The 21,804-nt window shown below is 52.0% G+C and overlaps 1 protein-coding gene across 3 annotated transcripts in view; it reads right to left on the bottom strand.

Annotated features, from left to right (window-relative positions):
* Window positions 1-21,804, bottom strand: part of SH3RF3 (SH3 domain containing ring finger 3) — a 162,860-nt gene that overhangs the window by 109,317 nt on the left and 31,739 nt on the right. The gene's annotated exons all lie outside the window — the stretch shown is intronic.

Below are 21,804 nucleotides of genomic sequence, written 5' to 3' on the forward strand. Positions count from 1 at the left end.
ATCACGGGATGAGAGGAACCCAGGCCTCCCGGACCTGAGCCCCCACCCCCAACTCCCGGAGAAGCCCTCCCGTCCCGAGTGAACACGCCCCACCTGCCTTCAGGCACATGGGCCTCATCCAACCAAAGCCGGCGGAGGCAGCTGCACATAGAACACTGAAACTCAAAACAGCCTCCCTACCCCTCAAGCATAATGCAAACCCAGAAATTTCTCAGCTTCTTTTCTCTCCTGACAGCCTTCTGTTGCTGCTTTCCTGGCAATTCTCCACATCATCTTGACAGCATCTTCAAAGGCTCATGTTCAATGGAGCACCCCCCAATCCCAGATTCAGGAGAACAAGAGGCTTAAACCAGGCTCCATCTGACCATCAGGAATGGTCCTGGCCACCTCCCAGGTCAGGGAGCCATGGGCTTCACGGGCACTAGATGAGCCCAGGAGACAATGTCAGGTCATCACCTATTGTGCACCCAACACTATGCACCCAGCACTCTGCACCCAACACTATAGTCAGCACTCTGCACCTAGCACTGTGTACCTGGTACTCTGCACCCAGCACTCTGCACCCAGTACTCTGCCAGCCACCCTGGGGAAATGGGAAATGGCAACAAGATAAGCAGCCACATGCACGGCCCCCTATCTCAGCAAGTTCACCATCTGGCCAAAGAGGCAGAAAACATACACAGAAAGAATGAAGGTAATATTTAAGCCCTAGACCAGGTGAGCTATTAGAAGCTCAAGACTGAGCGTTGGGTTTGCAGGACCTGAAGCCAGGGAGGGTATGTGAGCAGGGAAGTGGGCGTGGCTGGGCTCCCAGGGTCAGGGAAGCTATCAGGGACAAGGAGCTAGGGGCTAGGCAGCTACAAGGAGGAGTCCGGGCTGAACTGATATGGAAAGTGACGAGTTATGGGGGGTGTTCATAATGGAGACACTAAGAAAACAGAGGCTGTGTTGGAGGGTAAGGTGGTAAGACCTAGGCCTTGGGGCTCCCAGCAAGGACCTGGGCTGTGCATGTGTGCACGTGTGTGCAGGGGTGTGCTCACGTGTACACATGCCCATGTGTGTGCCTGGGGGAACTCTGAGTGTTGCAGGCCTGGATACCCAGCCTGCATATACAGTCTGGATACACAGTTCTTTTCCCATCAGTTAACTAATAAATGTTGATTGAGTGGCTGGTATGATGCATCGGTTTTGCTCTGCATCCTTATGTGTCTTTGCTGCTGAGGGAAAAACAACAAGAAGAGCTCCGACAATTTATAGATGAAGAAGGACCCAGCGGCCATGGCATCTGCGTCCATGGATCTCAGAGTCAGACTCTGTATTTTAACAAGCCCCCAGCACACAGTGAGCACCTCAAGGTGGGAAGCCAGACCCAGACTGAAAAGCCTAGGATCCAGCCCTTGGCTGGTCTGGAGGGCAGCTCAGTGGTCACCCAGCTCGACCCATCATGTGCCGGACGAGCAAACCGGGGTCTGAGAGTGCTAACTGGTTTCCCAGGGTTCCCCCTTTTGAGATTTCACTGTCACCCAGTTTGGGGCTAAAAACCCCAAGCCATCATTTCCTGACTGCAGGTTCCCCCCCACCCCTCCCCCAGCACATGCTCTCAGAGTCAAAAACCCGCCACTTCTCATCATGCGTGTTGTCACATGAGGCCACGGGATGGAAATCTGCATAGCTTTCGGTATGTTTCAAAACCAAACACAGAAGACACCTGCATGCTGGGCACCTCCCAGGGCTGCCCCACAGTCATCGTGCTTACTGAACTCTGCACCCATTTCCACCACAGCCAAGGTTCAGCTGGGACACACCATCTAGATGGCGAATGTGTATACAAACAATCACACTCTATGGAACGATACACCCAGCTCTCAGTCCAGTAACTCCCTGAAACGGTGGTTTTTAAGGTTCTTTTGTGTAGAAGCAAAAGATCTGAGATCTGCTCTAGTTGAGAGTAAATAAAAAGCCTGGGTGGTGACAGTGCGTCATCACCAGGCAGCGTGGAGCCACATGCCAAGTCGTGGGCAGCAGGGAAGGGCCTTGTTCCCGGGGACAGAGAGAGGATGAGAGAAGGGTAGGTAGGATTTCTTTTCATTTGACAGCTTGGAAAACTCCCATTTCATCTTGATAATGCCAGCTCCTCGGTTACAATTTAACACCTATTCCAAGAACAGTTGACGACCGAATGTTAGTGACAACACAACGCCAGTTTCATGCGTGGCCAGATGATTCCTTTATGTCCTCAACGAGCCCACGACAAGCTTGTCAATCTGGCCACATGGGTGTGAGCTCTGCAGACGGCCCCGCCATCTGCTGTCCCGCACGCGCCCAGAAAGCGTCTTGGGAGCTGCGGAGCACGGAATAGCTCTCCGATCACTGGCGGCCTCACTGTGTCCTCCATCACCCGTAAGGCTCAGGGACGGCGAGGAGGAAGTCGGCACCAAGAGCTTAAGGATGTCTCCTCTGGGCATGGCACCTTCCTTGCAAAACTCGCAGCAAGCAGTCAGCAATGCAGGCCCACCCTCCATAGACAAGAGGCTTCTGGTGCCAACGACACGGGGCTTCTTTGTAGGGAACCCTTATGTCTGGTTTCATCCTGTTTTCAGGAGCTGGCGTATTTACGTTAAAACCCTCCTTCCTGAACTGGGCTGAGGGACCATCACCCATGTGCTCGTGGCCCCAACACGCTAAGAACTCAGGTGGCCTCTGGCCTCCAGGCCCCACTGGGACACCAAATGGAGTTTGCAAAAGCAACTGCAGTTAAGACAGCTGCCCCAACTGTTAGTTTCCTTTTCTCACGAGGCCGGAATTCAGGTTCCTTGCCTTCCCCAGGTTGCATGTGAAGATGTCTGGCTCCCTGAGTCCCTTTCAGAGCCTCATCTTTTGGGCAGAGAGCTCAGGGCCAGAGACTGATGGGCTGGTGAGGAAAGGAGCAACGTCACAAGGGGCCACCAGCCAAGGGGTGTGGGGATGCCCTCGATGGGGCTCCTGGGTGTGCAGGCAGGTCAGGAACCGTGTCAGCATGGAGCGGCCCCATGACCAGCAGCAGGGGGTGGGCACAGCATCCTGGCTGGGCAAGCGCCCAGCAGAGTCCCCCTGGGAGGAGCCAGTGCAGGCAGACACTGGACAAATCCAACCTTGTGGTCCCAACAGCTCAGCCTTCTGGGCTCATACAGGGTTAGGGGAGAAGCTCTGCAGGTTGGGGGGAAGCCCCTGGGAAGGGGGTTCTCAGAGACTCCTGGGCAGCTCAAGACACCAGAGAACCTTAAAAGTGATCCACAGAGATGCACCCACTTATCCACAGCCATGGTCAAGACAATCTTCAGACCCCAGTGCCACTCTTCTACCAGGGGGTCAGGAATTGGGAAATGGATGCAGTGGCTATGTAAGTCTGGGGTCCACCATATCCACACCCAGAGACTGAGTGCTTGTCACGGGACCCAGCGGGAACCAGTGCCAGGTGACACCATCACATCCCAGGTGATGTCATCACATCCTAGGTGGTATCATCAGTCTCAGGTGATGTCACACAACCCTGGTGATGTCATTACAGTCCCTGATGACATCATTAGTATCCAGTGATGTCATTACAGTCCCACATGATACCACCACATCCAGGTGATGTCATCACATCCCAGGTGACATCATCACACTCCCAGATGATGCCAACACATTCCTGGTGATGTCATCACAGTCCCCATGACATCATTAGTCTCCAGTGATGTCATCACAGTCCCACGTGATACCACCACATCCAGGTGATGTTATCACATCCCAGGTGACATCATCACAGTCTCAGACGACCTCATCATGACCGAGGCTTGAGCCCAGGTGTCCTAATTTCAGAACTTGCTCACACACTGCTTTTTTGCAAATGAGCTGCTTTGTGAATCAGCACATTTTGTAACAGGGGCACATGGTTTTGCTTCCACAAAGGATTTCCTGATTCTGGGAATAATGCCAGGCCTGGGTCAGAGCCCCAGATTCCACGTCCAAGCATCCTCAGCCTCCGGAAGTTTACAAAAAGAACTGAGAATTCCCTGAGGCAACTTTAACTGGAAAATCCGCAGGTTGAGGAATCACAGCAAAAATGAAGATTTATGATGAACTTCTTGAATTGCTTAGTACACCGTGCTGGCCAACTTCAAAGGAAAATCTTAGTGAACCTGGGTTCGGTTCAAGGGATGAGCAACAATCATGAAAATCCATGAAGATATTTTATAGACAGCCTTAAACGTGTCTCCCTATAAGGGGCAGCTAGTCCAAGAAAAACAGAAATTAACCAGGCTTCATCACCAGTGGACCCTTGAAAAGGAGGAACTGGCGTCCAAGTCTGTTCTCTAGACTCTGAGTGTCTGAGTGTCCAGACTAAAATTGCACAAAGAAATAAAAGCTCCATCTGAACACCAAGAGGGGGTCCAGCTACAGTGGCAGCTGACGCTGGTGTGAGCTGGGGACAGAGTGGGTGACCGAAGGCAGGGGCCTCACTCACAACAGCAGCTCTGCTCGCCTCTTTGTCTGAAAACCTTCGAGCACAGATGCTCGGACCTCAGGACGGCAGGGTCTTTTACAGGAAGGAGCCTGGAGCTCACAGCCAGGCCTGGCAATGGAGCTCTGGGCGGGTGGAGCCAGCCCCCCACCTTGCTGAGAGCAGGCAGGACAGGTCATGGGTCATGTTTGCAGATCATCTACAGGGTCACCATCAGCCGGCATTCAGCGAGAACGATGCTCCCCTCCTTGGAGGCTCAGGGCCTGTTGGGAGGAGGCCTCCAATCCACCACCTCGCCTTGACTCTGACTCCACCCCACACCAGCTGGGCTTCAGCAGTGGGCTGCAGTGTGGAAAGCATGTGACTTCTGCTTGAAGCCCTCATAAGGCTGTCCAGGGCCACAGCTGGCTTCGAGGCCTGAGAACGGAGGCTCCATGTGCCTCTGACTGGTTTCTAGAGGTTGAGACCCAGGGGCTGCCAACAAGGACATTCGTGGGTGCCCTCCAGGTCCCTGCCTGAAGGGGATTCTGGAGACGACATTCTGGGGTTCCCTGACTCTGCTGCCTTATCCCTGAAACAAGCATCAGGTCAAACCGCTCTCCTCTTGAAAAACACTTCCACACAGTGCAGGGCCCTATAAATTCAGTGTCCAGTCTCACACTGACATTTGTCTGGGGGTATTTCCAGCATATCAGGAAGATAGAATTGCATTCACAGGTGAAGACCAGTACTGATAGATTTGCCTAAAGACTTAACATAGTGTTTATTTTCTTAATACTGCCAGAGATCTGAAGGGCTACCCTGCCAAGGTGGTCCTAAAATGCCAAGTGCACATTTTCTGAAGAAAGCTTTCATGTGACTTTCTCATCGTAGTCATGTGTGGTCATGCTTCTCAAACGTCTCACACTGCCCATACACTCCTCATCTCCAGCTCAGATTAGAATCCATTGTTTTTCAGTCTGTAAACAGTACACCCTTCAAAACAGTACAAGGAAAACAAAAACATAGCGAAGGAGGATTTGCTTAATTTTCAGTTCAAGCAAACCATAGTTTCCATCAGAATTACAGGGAACCCAGGACGAACAGAACAGAAAATAACGTCCCTACAATTACCCGCCACAGATCTGACCATCACTGCTGGCAGCGGGAGTGGGGCAGAAGTATCAAGGAGCATCTTGTGGCAGATACACTGCATCCATGCTCAGTTCCGACTGTCGGACCATCCTGAGGTTCCCACCTGTACCCTCGTGCCCCAGCTCAGCCATCCACCACTCATTTATACACGTTTGTCCACTCACCCATTCAGCATTCCTCACTGAACTGTGACTGGCCGGGGTTCAGAGGGATGATGTGAGATAGAGAAGACACAGACGTGGCCCTCAGGTGGTCTGCAGTCCAGGGAGGAGACATGGCCATGCACTGTCTACCACATGAGGAATAATAAAGGATTCCCTGGCAGCCCACTGGTTAGGACTTGGAGCTCTCCCTGCTGAGGACCCAGGTTCAATTTCTGGTCAGAGAACTAAGATCTCACAAGCCTGAAGCAAAACAAATAAAACACAAGGAATAATAAAATTGTTGCATAAAAAGTCGTAAGCAAAGTGCTGCAGGAATCCAGAAGGACAATTAATTCATTGTTGGAACCTGAGATGACCTTTAAGTTAGCTCCTTGGGAATAAGAATTGGGCTGAAAAGTGGGGAGCAGGAGGGAACTGCATGCTCCCAGCCTTGACAGTCCCTTGGACAGCAAGGAGATCCAGTCAGTCAACCCTAAAGGAAATCAATCCTGAATATTCATTGGAAAGACTAGTTCTGAAGCTGAAGCTCTAATACTTTGGCCACCTGATGTGAAGAGCCGACTCACTGGAAAAAACCCTGATGCTGGGAAAGTTTGAAGGCAAAAGGAGGAGGGGGCAACAAATGGTTGGATGGCATCATTGACTCAATGGCTATGAGTTTGAGTAAATTCCAGGAGATAGTGAAGGACAGGGAAGCCTGGTATTCTACAGTTCATGGAATCACAAAAAGTCAGACACGGCTGAGCAACTGAACAACATCTCCACTTCCACTCCCCTCGCCCTTCCCCTTCCCCATCTCTGCCCCTTCCCTCCCAGGGGCTGGGAGTGGGGAACAGGAAGAGGCTGGTAAAAGATCAACAAGGTCTGAAGCTCTGATGCAAAACCTGGTGACTATAGGTGACAACTCCATGCTGTATAACTGAAATTTGCTAAGAGGACAGAACATCAATGTTCTCAGCAGACAAAAAAAAAAAAAAGTTAAAAGTGTGATAAGATGGATGTGTTAATTAACCAGATGGGGGAATCCTTAAAATATTTTCAATAAAAAAAAAAGACACTTCGCAAATATTCTTTCCAGTCTTCTCCCCCAATACATACATGTAAGGCATTGAAAACAGGGGAATGTCCCACCACACAAAGAATTTTGTATCCTTTTTTCACTTAAATTGTTCTACTGTCCTTCCACTCTTTATAATGGCCTTAATGTTGGGATGATCTTCGTATTTATTTATATTTGGCTTCACTGGGTCTGTGTTGCTGTGCACGGGCTTCTCACTGTAGTGGCTTCTCTTTTGGTGGAGCACGAGCTAGAGCACAGGCTCAGCAGTTGTGGCCCACGGGCTTAGCTGCTCCTCAGCACGTGGGATCTTCCTGGATCAGGAATCGAACCTGTGTCCCCTGCATTGCCAGGTGGATGCCTCACCACTGAGCCACCAGGGGAGCCCTGGGATGAACTTCTTCATGAATGAATCGCTGTCCTTTTCTCTCTTTCCTGTTAAATTCTCAGACTGAAATTGCCAGATCACAGCTGCTGTGTATTTTCTACAGATGTGGACAAGCTGCTTTTCCACTTGTGGAAACAAAAACTTGCCTCCTTCTCTTCGTCCTCCTTGACCATTATCTGATTTTGATTAATTTATTAGACAATGAGGCCTCTCATTCTTAGAGTTTATTACTGAGGTCGCTGATTTTAAACATGAAAGTGAAAGTCGCTCAGTAGTGTCCAACTCTTTGCAACACCATGGATGATACAGTCCATGGAATTCTCCAGGCCAGAATACTGGAGTAGGTAGCCTTTCCCTTCTCCAGGGGATCTTCCCAACCCAGGGATTGAATTCAGGTCTCCCGCATTGCAGGTGGATTCTTTACCAGCTGAGCTACCAGGGAAGCCTGATTTTAAACATGCTGCTGCTGCTGCTGCTGCTAAGTTGCTTCAGTCATGTCCGACTCTGTGCGACCCCATAGACGGCAGCCCCCCAGGCTCCCCCGTCTCTGGGATTCTCCAGGCAAGAACACTGGAGTGGGTTGCCATTTCCTTCTCCAATGCATGAAAGTGAAAAGTGAAAGTGAAGTCGCTTAGTCGTGTCCGACTCTTTGCGACCCCATGGACTACAGCCCACCAGGCTCCTCCCTCCATGGGATTTTCCAGGCAAGAGTACTGGAGTGGGGTGCCAATACATTTTAGTAATTCTTCGGATGCTCAATATAGTCCTCTGGGTCAAAGGAAAGTGAAGAGTGGATGTGAGGGACCCAGTTGTGGCTAGAAGCAGGGCTGGGCTCCTTTCCCTGGAGGAAAGGAGACAGAGAGGGAGGGGTTCCCATGGATGCAGAGCCTCCAGAGTCCAGGGGGGATTTGCCTCAGGGAGAAGAGAAAACCCGGGGGTTATAGTGAGGAGGGCCCAGGGGAGTGTGAGCAGCTCAGGGGTGGAGGCGGGGAAGGAAGTTCCACCTGACAGCACTGTCCTCGAATGAAATACTACGCGCAAGCTACCTGCCTGGGAGCCTGTCTACCTGAGGAAGCTGTCTCCCTGAGGAGGCTGTCTCGCTGGGGAGGCTGTCTACGTGGGGAGGCTGTCTACGTGGGGAGGCTGTCTACCTGAGGAAGCTGTCTATATGGGGAGGCTGTCTACCTGAGGAAGCTGTCTCCCTGAGGAAGCTGTCTACGCGGGGAGGCTGTCTACCTGAGGAAGCTGTCTACCTGGGAAGGCCGTCTGTCTGGGGGAGATAGATGTCCACCTGGGAGGCTGTCTGTTTGGGAGGCCGTCTGTCTGGGGAGGCCCTCTCTCTGGGGAGGCCCTCTCTCTCCTGAGAGGCAGAAGCGGCAGGGGCACTGAGAGCTTCTCTGCCATCACCACATGAAGCTCCAGGGGAATCCACACAGTCTGGATACTTGGCTGCAGCGTCGTCAGTCACAGGCTTAAAGACTCAGTTTTATCTCATCATGATCAGGAGAATACATAACAAAATCATGACACACCGAAATGGTAAATCTGCTTTAAGGCTTAATAATCTACCTGTCAGCTGTCTTCTGTTCTCCATGCAGAGGTTTATAAGATTTAAAAAAATACAGTGATAACAATGTACATGTCATTTGGTATCCTGCTTATTTTTAAGAACCAACACTCGCCTTTTGAATTAGTCTTAATAAAAATCAATCTAAATTGGATGCATAACATGGGACTCACTGTGTATAGGAGACTTTAGTGATCCCCATGCTATTAATTAATACCATGAAGCTGGTCTCCCCTGTTGGCTACTTTTCACAACACTAAAGGAAGCCTTTGTGGAGATGGTGTTTGGCTTCCGTGGGTTTTGAGGCTTGTATTCTGGTGGCGGATCCCTACAGTGACCACGGAGCCCACAGCACGGTTCTTCAAGGCTCTCAGCCCACCGAGCAGGTCCCTGGGGATGACCATCACCACTACGTCCTCCAGACTGCACTCTCTTACATTCCTCGTCAACTCGACAGCTGAGGAACAGCATTTTACTGCTTTTGCAAACGTATGCCTCTCTAATTACTCAGACCACACATTTCTCCACGTTTTCAGACCAACAAGATCAAATGTTTTCCAACACTTTTGTCATTTTCTCTGTTATGAATTATTTACTTATAGTCTGCTGTTTTACATAATCAAGTTTTAAACAACTGCTTTCAACAAATTCTCCACAGATTAAGAACATTTTTGAAATACACTCTGTAAATATCTCTCCTGGTGTATATCTTGCCTTAATGAGATTTCTAACTTGTCTGGATTTCCTTGGTGGTCCAGTGGTTAAGACTCTTTAGAGTTTCACAGGTGGCTCAGTGGTAAAGAACCTGTCTGCCAATACAGGAGACATAAGAGACATGGATTTGATCCCTGGGTTAGGAAGATGCCCTGGAGGAGGGCATGGCAACCCACTTCAGTATTCTTGCCTAGAGAATCCCATGGACAGAGGAGCCTGGTGGACTACAGTCCATGGGGTCGAAAAGAGTCAGATATGACTGAGGGACTAAACAACAGCAACAACAACTTGTCTGTAAAGCTGTGCGTGGTTGGCCTTGAAAGCACTGCCTCCCTCTCTGGGTGGGGACTTGTTCCAGGCACCGACTCTAAGGTCCTTCTGTGGCCTGGCCCCTGGATTTCAGGCCCGCCTCAGCCAGCATGGGGGCCCTCTCACCTGTTCCCGAGTCTCCCGGTGGCCAGGCGGCCAGGTGCCCCTACACCTGTCACCCCACAGGGACTGATGTGAAAGTACAGACTCACCTGGCTCAGTGGCTGAAGAGGGTCAGAGAGGATGGGGGTCTCAGACTGGAGCCTTGGAGGCCCAGAGAGTGGTTGAGGGGAGGGAAGGGGAAGGACGTGGAAGCATAGTCATGTTCCTGGTTCCCCGCCACTCCCGTCCCAGAACTCCTGTGTTTCCCCTACAGGCTGTCGCGCCTTGAAGAAAGCTCCTCCTCCACAAAATGCTTGGAGACCCAGGTGGCAGGGCTCCAAGTGCCCCCTCTGAACCTCTTCACTCTGGGTTCTGGCTTTAAAGTGATGCCTCCAAGGAGGAGGAAGTGGGGCAAAGGGATCAGGGTGGGTTCCAGACCCACATCCCACGGCAGTGAGCCATGCACAAGTGGGAACAATGCAGCTGGGACACAGGACAGGGGCAGAGCCCCTCCAGACTCAGGGGGTGACCAGCGGCTGCCCCCCAGGTACACATTCTGGACCAGACCCCAGGAAGGCAGGTGCAGTCCGGGGGTTCATTCTGGCCAACGAAGGCGGGTGAGATGTAACACCTGCAGGCCCGCACAGACATGGCAGATAACTGGATGGAGCGCCAACAAGCATCTGTACTTTGCAGCCCAGCATTTCCCAAACTCGGTTCCAAAGGATACTGGCTCTATGAGACATTTGTCATCAAATAAATTCAGAAAAACTATCTACTCACTTCCTGCCTGGAGGGCAACACGTTTTAGTGCTTAATGTCTCACAATAAAGGAAGAGTTTAACATTTTTAAAGTTTTCCTATGTTAACTGTCCACAGAATGTGCACTTCATAGTATTCTTGCCAACAGCCTGAGAACCACAACCCTGGTCACTACAGATGAGTCAGAGGTTGTCAACACAGCACATACATCCCAGTAGATGCATGGTAAGGTTTAACTTGGAAACGTGAAAGTGAAAATCGCTCAGTTGTGTTCAACTATTTGTGACACCAAGGACTACACAGTCCATGGAATTCTCCAGGCCAGAATACTGGAGTGGGTAGCCTTTCCCTTCTCCAGGGGGTCTTCCCAACCCAGGAATTGTACCAGGGTCTCCTGCATTGCAGGCAGATTCTTTACCAACTGAGCTATCAGGGAAGCTCTAACTTGGAAACCGACTGATAATGACATCCCTGATCAGGCTAATGTTAAAACCAGAACATGTCCTCCACAGCATGTCGACTCAGAGCAGAGGGAAGGGGCTGGTCCCCTGGGAGGTGGCGAAGCAGAGCATCACTGAGTGCAGAATTGTAGAGGCTGGAGGCACCCACGGACCAACACTGACATTCACTCTTGTAGGTGTTTCTGCAAAAAGAATTTGAGCTGCACGTTGGAAATAAGCGAGATCTGGTGGGCATGAGAAGAGAAAGGTCCATGAGCCATGGTGGGGCGTGAGGATGACTTCTTCCCAGAGCTCTCGTTCTGTCAGAACAGCATAAGGTCTGCCCAGCCTCTGCCCACCAACCCACTAGGGGAGGAAGAAGGAAGGAAGTGACCGAGGAGTAAGGGCTGTAGCCACTGCACCAAGCCCTCCACACACTTTCTGGAGGCTTTCCCACAGTAACCAGAGTTCACCCTCCTGCCCTGCACAGCCTCGCACAGTCAGCCTCCCTCCTACTCAAGTGACCCTGCCTTCCTGCCTGAGAGGCACTTGAGTGGCCCCAAAGGGAAGCCAATGGGCCAGTGAACTCCCAGGAGATTCAGGAATGAAAATGAGATATTCTGTCTCCTCTAAAAGTAGATACAGGTAATGGATGAACAAACTGTGTAGTATGCACACAAAATGGAACATGACTTGGCTCTAAAAAGTAGGGGTTCTGACACCTGCTGCAGCAAGGGTAGGCCTGGAGGCCAGCAGAGATGAGTCCTGCATCACTCACTTGCGAGGGGGCCTCTGCTGATGGTCCCATCTTATTCTGCACCCAGTGCTCTGCGTCCCGGGCCTGGCTGACCCTGCAGGAGGCCTCACCCAGCACTGCCCAGTCTGGAGTGAGTACATGACAGCCTGGGAGAGGGCCTTTCAAATGCAGTCCCACAATCCCAGGTCTACACCACAACATCCCCTGCTCCACACATGGGGCCTCACACTCAGCCCTCACTGTGCCCTCATGACCAGGATCAGACGACCTGGGCAGCCACTCCATCCCTGGAACCACAGCCAGGCTCTTGCTCATAGCCCCCACTATCCCCATTCCCATCCACCCCAGTGCTTCCCTGTGTGGGAACCCTCTGCTGCAGGCACAGACATGCTAAAATTAAAAGGGCAGGGTGGATACAGAACTAGCATCCTCGGATAACAGAGGCCCATCTCCCAGGACAGAACTGGTCCCCAAGCATCCTTAGATAACAGACACTCATCTCCCAAGACAGAACTGGTCCCTGAACATCCTTGGATAACAGAGGCCCGTCTCCCAGGACAGAACTAGTCCCTGAGCATCCTCGGATACCAGATGCCTGTCTCCCAGTAAAGAACTAGTCCCCGGGCATTCTCAGATAACAAAGGCCTGTTTCCCAAGATAGAACTGGTCCCCGAGCATCCTCAGATAACAGAGGCCCAGCTCCCAAGACAGAACTTTTGTATATGGTGTCAGGTAAGGGTCTCACTCCACTCTTCTGCGTGTGGACATCTAGCTTTCCTAGCACTATCTGTTGAGCACTGCCATTTCCTCACTGGATGGTCTTGCTGAAGACCAATTAACCACATTTGTGCAAGTTTACTGCCATGCTAGTCCATTGGTCTGTGGTTTCTACCCAGGCCAGCACACTGATTCCACTTCTGTAGTCTTGTGGTATATTTTGAAATCTGTGAGTGAGTCTTTCAATTTTGTTCTTCTTTTGCAAGATTGATTTTTGCTATTTGGGACCTCTTGAGAGTTCACACTAACTTTTGGACAGCTTGTTCTATTTCTGTAAAGAAATACCATTGGGATTTTGATAGTGATGGTGTTGAATCTGTGGACCACTTTGGGAAGCATTGTCATCTTAGCAGTATTAAGTTTTTCAGTCCATGTATAAGCAATGACTTTCTAGTTGTCTCAGAAATGTTTTGTAGCTTTCAGTGTGCAAGTCTTTTACTGCCTTGGCTAAATCTATTCCTATTTTACTCTTTTTGATGTTGTGGTGAATAGAATTGTTTTTTAAATTTCCTTACTGGGTTGTTTTTGGGTTGAGAAGAGCATGACAACACACTCCAGTATTCTTGCCTATAGAACCCCATGGACAGAGGAGTCTGGCAGGCTATAGTCTATGGGGTTGCAAAGAGTCGGACACGACTGAGTGACTAAGCACAGCACATTGGGTTGCTCATTGCAAATGTATAGAAATACAACTGAATTCTAAGTGTTGATTTTATACTCTTTGAGTTTCTTGAATTCATTTACTACTTCTAAGTACTTCTTTGGTTTACTATCATAAGCTCATGTCATCTACAAACATAAAAATATTGCTTCTTCCTTTTTAATTTGGATGCCTCTAAAGGAGATCAGTCCTGGGTCTTCTTTGGAAGGACTGACGCTAAAGCTGAAACTCCAATACTTTGGCCACCTCATGCAAACAGTTGACTCATTGGAAAAGACTCTGATGCTGGGAGGGATTGGGGACAGGAGGAGAAGGGGATGACAGGGGATGAGATGGCTGGATGGCATCACCGACTCGATGGACATGGGTTTGGGTGAACTCCGGGAGTTGGTGATGGACAGGGAGGCCTGGCGTGCTGTGATTCACGGGGTCACAAAGAGTCAGACACGACTGAGCGACTGAACTGAACTGAACTGAATTTCTTTGGCTAGAACTTCCCTTACTTTGTTAAATAGAAATGGCTACACTATCTACTTGTGATATCAAGATGTTTGTTATTAAATTGATGGTGAAATTTTTAAACTTTGTACTTGGAACAATGAAGTGGAAACTATGTAGTTAAAATGCTTTGGAAAATATACTGAACCGAAACCAAATACTGATCAAAATGTCTGGCAGTGACTGTGTGGGATACTCTAGAGACAGCCAAGAACCCTGATGCTCCAGGCGATGGTGCCTCCTACCCCGCCACAGGTGGGGCTTGGGATGAGGGGCTAGACTCCCTGCAGCCAATCAGGTGGACGCCAGTTGATGGCAAGTTGGAAACTATTCAAGTCCAGGTCAGTTACATGAGGACTTGAGCCCCAAAGAGCACCCCGACCAAGAAGGAAGGGCCAGTCCCCATGAAGGGTGTAAAATCAGAAAGGAAAGGAAGAGACAGTGTCCAGGAGCTTACACGCTGGACAGAAGGCAGCAGGCACCTGGCTCTGGTGGAGGAAACGAGGTGACACTCATGGGGCCTGAAGAGGCTAGCATGGGGCCTCGCCCACCCAGAAGGATGACTGCACCACCAACAGCTGTCCCCACCCTGTCCTGTGTGTCACACGCTGAGAAACATGGCAAGGGATAGGCAGCAGGGCAGTGAGAAAGGCTGGGAGGGCAAGACAGTGATGAGGAGCCCAGTGAAGGCCAGGCAGTGAGGGGTCAGCACTGGACACCCTGCTCTTGGCCACTAGCTCCTTGACCCCTGCCTTGTCATGTCCAGGGCAGGGCTGCCTCCCAGCCCATCAGCTGCTCACGGGAGTGTCCTGAGGGTGAATCGGGCACACGGGACAGCTCTGAGAACTCTGATGGGACAACAATGTCATGGGTGGACAGTGGGGACCAGATCTGGACTGACATCCACAGTGAGTCAAGCCCTTCCCATGGCCTGTCACTTCCTTGGTGCTCAGTGCTCAGCGAGATAGGTGCTCTGTCACCTGCTCACTGCAGGTCAGGAGAAGAGCCCCAGCGTGGAGTCTGAGCCTGGCCCTTGTCCAGCTCTGGGGTTCGCCCTGCACCCAGTTTAATGGGGAAGGTCCCTGCCACCCTGGGCTCAGCTCCTCTGTCTGTGAAGGAGGGATGGGTCCAGCCCAGCAGTGCCATCCAGGAGAAGGGGATGCTGGCCACTGGCCACATCCAGGAGAAGGGGATGCTGGCCACAGCACACTCAGAAGAGGCCCTGGCCACTGTGAGAAGTGCACGTTCTGATGAGACTGGTGGCATCAGAAATCCGGGGATAGGAGGGGTCCCAGCCCCACAGAGGGGCATCTCAGGTTGAGAGGTCTGGGCCTGTTTGCTCAAGGTCCCAGCTCTCTTCTAAAAACAAAGTTATGGCTGCATTTGCTTCCCAGACCATCGCCCACCAGCTCTGCTGGGTCCAACCCCGCCCTAGCCCAGAGGCATGGACAGCCTTTGAGGGCCCAGGTTTACAAACAGTGAGGCTTGGCCCTGGCATGGGCCAGTAAAAGGGCCCCGCCTGCCCTCACGCAGGCCAGACCAGCATTCACTGCTCAGAGTGGGGTGATCATCTGTGTTGACTGCCATGGTTACTCAGAGTTAAAACACAGCCCCACTCCCAAAGCCTGGAATATGAGATTCCTCCAGCTACTGGTACACTTCAGTCCCCCTTAGGCTTTGTGTTCCTGTTCTGAGCTCTGATTCTGTTCACCAAACACTCATGATGGGAGGCTAAGTAAACTTCCCTGAGGTGGACATTCTAAAGATGCCTGAGGTCTGGAGAAGGCCAAGGTGACATCCTCTCTCAGTGAAAGGAGAATGAGCTCTCTCTCAATCAACCTTCATCTGGACAAACCAGCAGAGCAACTAAGGTCAAGACCAGGGAGACCTGGAGGACAGGCAGTGACCCCAGACTAGCAGGTAACAGTCTCATGGGAGCCCAGCGGCCACCTGGCTCTCAGTGTGGTACCTGTAGCCCCAGGTCTGTGTCTATAGAAAGGGCCTCCCAGTTCTCCAAGGACACGCCATACACTAAAAATAAGAATAAAACATGATCAAAGCTCCAAGGAAAACCAGAATTATACTGAGTGACTGTTCCCAGAATAGCCTACAAAAATGTCTGCAAAAGCAACCCAGCAGCAGATGATGGATAAATGGAATGTGGTCCATCCATGCCGTGCAATGTTGCTCATCTTGAAGAGGAAGGAGACTGACACCTGCCACAGCATGGGTGACCCTGGAGGACACGATGCTCAGGGATATAAGCCAGACCCAGGAGGACAAGTGCTGTGTGACTCCAGTACTGTGAGGTCCCCAGAGGTGTCTCGTCCATAGAGACAGGAAGTAGATGGGGAAAGGAAGTTGATGGGGGGCAGGAAGTAGATGGGGGACAGGAAGTAGATGGGGACAGGAAATAGATGGGAGACAGGAAATAGATGGGGGTAGGAAGTAGATGGGGGTAGGAAGTAGATGGGGGCAGGAAGTAGATAGGAGAGACAAGAAATAGATAGGTGGCAGGGGCTGGGGGAGCCAGCATTTAATGGGGACCAAGCTTCACTTTAGGAAGATGAGAAAGTTCTGCACACGAGGGTGTGATGGCTGCATAGTGACATGAATGTGCTCAATGCCACTGAAGCAGACACTTAACAACTTTTAAAATGGTAAAGCCTAGTTATATTTCCCCACAATTTCCATTTACATCGAGTTCTATCAGACGATCAGTAGGTGAGTGACTTTGCCCACCCAGCAAGTCTGGGGACAAGGCTGAGGTAGTACCCCCATCAGAGCCTGGCTTCCCTCCCCCAGGCCTCAGGGTTCACCTCTGCTCTTTGTTATTTCGATGGTCCAGCTGGACTGGACATGAGGCCGGGCTTAGGGCATCTTCTCTCTTGGGGTCCTGGCTTTCTCCTCTGCTACGTGGGCCTGTCCACCTTTACACAGAGCATGGCTTCCAACCGCAGTTCATGGAGCTGATGGTCAGTAGACAGTGTGCCCGGCTGGGTCCCTAGAGCCCCCTTCCTCTACACTCGGGGCTAACTCAGCTCTGTGAGAAGCTGCTCGGGGATGGAGAAGGCGGTGAGGCAGCAGCACTTGCTCTGCTGGGACCAACACAACCCAGAGAGACAGACTCTTCCTCACCCCTCTGCGCAGCGGCCAGCTCTGCGACCTAACTGCTGGCTCTGCAGCCTTGGCCCACCAGCCAATGCTGGGCTTGGACCAGAGCCACCAAGCCCCCTCCAGGGGCTGACATGCTCAGCCTGAGGTTAACTGGTTGGCGTCACTCCCCTGTGACCACGCCGGAGCATGCAGAGGACCTCACACAACATGTGTCCCGGGAACCTGACATCCCCCTTCAGAGGAAGGTGCCCACAGGCAACTTTCAACTCCCCCTCGCATCCTGGAAGCAGCCAAGCACTGTCGCCCAAGAGAGGCAGCATGGGGCCTACAGGACTAGCATCAGAGGCAAGACCTGACCTCCTGGCCACAGGGAAGGGTCACCGGCGAGGCCCTCAGCAGAGGCAGGTAGGTGGCTCCTCAGAGGATGAGACACACAGGAAATCAGGCTTGTCCTCTGGTTCCTCTTCCAGGAAGCCTGGGACTGTGACCAGCCGGCTACGGGCCACTGGACCAGCCCATTCACTGAACATGGAATCCTCCAAAGCGCCCCCAGGTTCAGCTGCTCCCTGGACCCTGGAGCCAACCTGCTGCCCAGAGGGTTCAGGGTTCCAGGCTGAGGCACAGAAGGGGACATGACAGCCCTCTGATCTCCTAAGGCCCGTCCCCTGGCCCCCTGCAGGCTGGCAGGCCCTCCGCTTTCCCAGATGTGGCTTCACCACCTACTGCCATACTTCCTCTCGATGTAACATCATCTGTGAATCCTGTTAAATCCCCGTTAACAGGTGCTTCTAGCATCAATAACCAAGATGTTAAACAAAACTCAGGCTTGGAACTGGTGACTGTGTTGATGCACAGTCCCCCACCCCGGGACAGTGACTTCATGTCCCTGGGACCTTAAACCTGGAGCATGGGCCCGGCAGAAACAGCCTGAGTGTCCAGCACAGGCGTTCAGTGAACGTTCACTGAACTGTGGGGCTGACCCGGTCCACACTGAAGTGCCCTCGTGTCTTAAACCGCATTGGAATCCCAGCTCGGGGCTGGGTTTGGAGGCTTCTCCATTCACACGGGCAGAAGACAGGATTCCAAACCTGAGCGAGACGTGAGGACAGAAGGAAACAGCATGTGTCGGTTTGTCAAATTGGTCTCTCAAATGTGTGATATAGGTTCACATTTAGCCACTGACAAATCTCAGTGAGTCTTACGACATCTGCCTTATTTCCAGTTTCTATGGGTGACACACCACCTCCTACAGCAGCTGTCCCTCCATCCTGCCCACCCCCAGGAACAATCACACCCTCATCGTTCACATGACAACATCCTAACAACACACAAACAGCGTCGTGCTCCTCATAGAAACACCGTTTCACCGTGAAATTCCAAGACACACATTTCCAAGGAAGATAACTCTGCCACACAACATCGTTACATACATAATCATCTGTGTCACCAATATTTTCAAAATTGAAGCGGAGCCTTTTTGCTGTCACTCTTTCTTTTGCTGTCTCCATAGCAACAGGCCTCCCCTCCCCCAGAGACAAGAGAACACAGGAGACATCTTTAAATTGGCATAAATTTGAGACAAATTCTTTATTTAGTCAGATACATGGCTTACGCTAATGATTACCATCCACCAGCATGGTGCAGAACTAATAACCGTAGCTCATAAAACTAAGCCCCTATAAACAGTCCTCTCTGCTGGACAAGGGTGTAATTATACAACAGGATGCTTGGACCTCAGCCCCCACCCTTCCCTCTGAATGATCCAGGAGGGTCCTGCCCCAGCCCCAAGGGCTCACGCACAACTCCCACTCCCAGAGGCAGAGCTCGGCCAATCACTGGTGACCTTCCTAATTCAAGGCAAGCTCGGGGGCAGAGCGGGGTCAGAGTGGTGACCACAGAGCCCTTGGGTCAGGTCTGTGTTAACAACACCCTGCAGAGCCTGCAGAATAACATCTGATGCTGAGCAGGATCCAGGGGGCGGGGGCCAGCCCTCCATCCTCACACCTTCAGTCACAAAGTGCTCCACGACCTCAGTGACCTCAGAGTCCAGGAGATGCCCAGAGGGTCCCACTGCCACCAGGTCTCTAAACGCTTTCCAGAAAGTGAGTAGAGTCATCTCAGCGCTGCTGGGAGCTGAGAGAAACACGGCCTTTTACTTTTAAGTAAACACACAGCCCACAACCTACAGCTGGCCTCCACGGTAAACACGAGGACAGGAGGAAGGTCAGCCGAGGTCCAGGAGCGCTGCTCACACAGGTGTCACCTCTACAGGTGACGTGGTGCTGCAGGGACATGGAGAGAGCCCACCTGAGTGTCACCTCCACAGGTGACGTGGTGCTGCAGGGACATGGAGAGAGCCCACCTGAGTGTCACCTCCACAGGTGACGTGGTGCTGCAGGGACATGGAGAGAGCCCACCTGAGTGTCACCTCCACAGGTGACGTGGTGCTGCAGGGACATGGAGAGAGCCCACCTGAGTGTCACCTCCACAGGTGACGTGGTGCTGCAGGGACATGGAGAGAGCCCACCTGAGTGTCACCTCCACAGGTGACGTGGTGCTGCAGGGACATGGAGAGAGCCCACCTGAGTGTCACCTCCACAGGTGACGTGGTGCTGCAGGGACATGGAGAGAGCCCACCTGAGTGTCACCTCCACAGGTGACGTGGTGCTGCAGGGACATGGAGAGAGCCCACCTGAGTGTCACCTCCACAGGTGACGTGGTGCTGCAGGGACATGGAGAGAGCCCACCTGAGTGTCACCTCCACAGGTGAGGTGGTGCTGGGAGGACAAGGGGAGACCCCTGCCCAGCCTGGCACAGACAGGAGACGTGGCCCTGTGGAGCCTGGGTAGAGCTGGCCTGACTTGTCATCCATGCTCCCCACCCCCCACACGTGAGGAAGTTTCTCAAACCTATTCTCTCTGTGAGCTTAGATGGTCACATACACTGCTGTAATTTAAAAGTCACGTTTCCAAAATCATTTGCCTAGGAAGTAAGAAAGCCTTCGGTGTGGCCCCCATGCCTGGTTCAGAGAATGACACCCACAAAACGACCTGCAGACACAGAATGAGGTTTTTACAGAACAAGGGGCTTGGGGTCATCAGAGATTTGCAGCCTTGGACAGCAGGGCTGGGGAGACCTTCCTCCCACCCCCAACAGCCTCTCTGGGACAGTGAGGTTGGCACCTGACATTGCAGGGAAGGGGAGGCAAGGTGTTCACCTGCTCATCTGAGAAGCAGCCACGGTGTTGAGGAGCCCTGGTCTGGATCAGAGCAACCAGAGACACATTACAAGGAAAAGTAACCAATGAACTGTGTTTTAATGAAACCCACAGAATGAATTTTAAGGGACAAGTGGCAAATCCCAAACATGGACCACGTGCTCCCTGTTGACCTGACATTGACAATGTTAAGAAGTTCTTGCCGGTTCTCAGAGTGAAGGCACCGGGAGGAAAAAGGGGTGGCAGAGGATGAGATGGTTGGATGGCATTACCAACTCAACGGACAGGAGTTTGAGCAAGCTCCAGGAGATGGTGAAGGACAGGGAAGCCTGGCATGCTGCAGTTCATGGGGTCGCAAAGACTCGGACACGACTGAGCGACTGAACAAGAGTGAAGATGCTGACTCAGCTGGCATGCTTACAAAATCAAGGTTTTGTTTCACTGTTCATCCAAGATCTTGGACTCACAGACCGGAAGGAAAAGCAATCATGTAAAACTAACTGAATTTGAACAAAAGTGATGAAGACCCCAGCTTCCCCAGACTTTCCTTTTGTCTTCTCTCCTGTGCACTTGGGTTGGTGCAAGGAGGAGATCCTGACCACGTGTGATCGGTCTTCTAACGTTTTCTCCAAGGTAGAATATTCCCATTCTCTGACATTCTCTCGAACATAGAATATTCTGATTCTCATGTTCAGAACGTTCTCCCAAGTATCAATGTGTGCATGTTTGAGGGTCTCGAAGGCATCACTGGAGGATCTGCAGGGTCTGTCCCACCGTGCAGTCCATCAAAGACCCAGACTCAAGGAGGGAGGGGGACGAGAGGGACCCTCATGAGACAGAAACTGCAGGGATTCTGGGCGGGAACAGAGACAGATCACCTGCCCCACCCTCGTGGGCACAGAGGGCAGGTCTGGGGTCCGGGCACGTCTGCACCCTGTGGGAGAAGAACATGCTGGCCACATGATGGGAGCCCCACTTCTGAACAGAAGCACCAAGGAACCAGACTCTGTCCTCAGTGATGAGGTCACAGGTCGTGGCTGACGCTTCCCAAGGGCCTGTCACTCTGGGCTCCAGGGCTGTCACTTGGTCTGCATGTCCAAGCAGGAAGCCAGTTCCTCCTGATGGCAGTGTGTCTGCCATGTAGACAGCCCCCTGCTTTCTTCACCTTCCCTTCCCAGGCTCCCTGACAGATGAGGGCAGGGATGCAGGCTGGCCCCGCTGTGTTGACCAGAGAAGCCCAAACCCCAGCTTTGCTGGAAGGCGTTCCCCCTTTGCCAGGGAAGCCCCTGTACCAGGGTCACCCAGGGAGCTGTCAGCATCTCAGGGCAAAGCATGCCTGGTGACTGTGACAGTAAGTCTGGGATCCGGGCTGCAGACTCAAGCCAGGGCAGGGGCTCTGGGGGCCCCTGACCAGTCAGGACACAGGGCCAGAGCAGACCCGGGAAAAGCCAGGATGGGTGAGAAGGATGAGGACAGTCCACAGGATGGGGGCTTGTTGCCACAGTTCACAGGATGGAGGAGGCTTTGGGGTCTGTGGGGGGTCTATCCTCCTGCAAAACCCTAACCCCCTGGCCCTAGGGGACCCTCAGTGGCACCTCTACCGACACGCATCTGGAGTTTGGGTTTCATTCTGTCCTTCTGGAAACTGGAAATGGTA

Source organism: Bos taurus, chromosome 11 (assembly GCF_002263795.3).
Source record: "Bos taurus isolate L1 Dominette 01449 registration number 42190680 breed Hereford chromosome 11, ARS-UCD2.0, whole genome shotgun sequence".
NCBI lineage: Eukaryota > Metazoa > Chordata > Mammalia > Artiodactyla > Bovidae > Bos > Bos taurus.